The sequence below is a fragment of the Galeopterus variegatus genome, unplaced genomic scaffold (assembly GCF_000696425.1).
Source record: "Galeopterus variegatus unplaced genomic scaffold, G_variegatus-3.0.2 Scaffold3704, whole genome shotgun sequence".
Lineage (NCBI taxonomy): Eukaryota > Metazoa > Chordata > Mammalia > Dermoptera > Cynocephalidae > Galeopterus > Galeopterus variegatus.
The window spans coordinates 176,462-177,233 of record NW_007729815.1 but is presented as its reverse complement, the minus strand read 5'-3'; positions in this window follow the sequence as shown (position 1 = coordinate 177,233).

The window sequence follows — 772 nt, the reverse complement described above, 5'->3', positions numbered from 1 at the left end:
TTCATTTTCAGATTTTTCTGAGAGGTTTAAAGGGCTCTGCCACCACAATGACTACTTAGAAAACTAGGGAGGGAACTGTTAAAAGGAAGGAATGAGTAACGTCTGAAGGTCAGAGCACTAAAATCCTGGTGACTTAGCAAGTTGTGACACATGGGTTTTCCCTCTAAAAAACAAAACAAAAAACATTTTGTGCTGATTTCTCATTTTGGCCCTATAATTGTGCCTGTCTTTCATTCCTTCCTCTTAAGGGTAAAGAAAGCTGCAGTCCCTAAACATGTGAACTGAAAACGTTGGAGAGGGCAGCAACACTGAAAGCGGGTAAGTGTAGACAGAGCTGGTGCAGGAGGAGTCTGGGTCCTCTTGCTGCCCCATCATTTTCCTCTCATGTTTGTACTCTTTGCCTTCATTTCCTATCATTTTACATTTTTTCTTAGCCTTTTCCACCACCCCTTTTTCCTTCTATCACATCTTTACATGAAGCCCACAAGTGAAAGCACTGATGAGCACTTCAACTTTTACAAAAAACAAGACCCCCGTGGCCACTGCAATATAATATAAAGCAAATTCCTTTTTCTATAAACATAACATACATACAGGTCTTTTCAACTGGTTAAAACTGTTCTTAAATAAAAATTAAATGGAATTTTTAAACATAAATCTGGCAAACTCATTTTAAGAGAGACCTATAAATCTGTTTTTGCAACTTTAGTTTAGCTGAGTGTGTGTGAAAACAAGTGCTCTCTTATATAGATCATGAAACTGTAAATTGCAT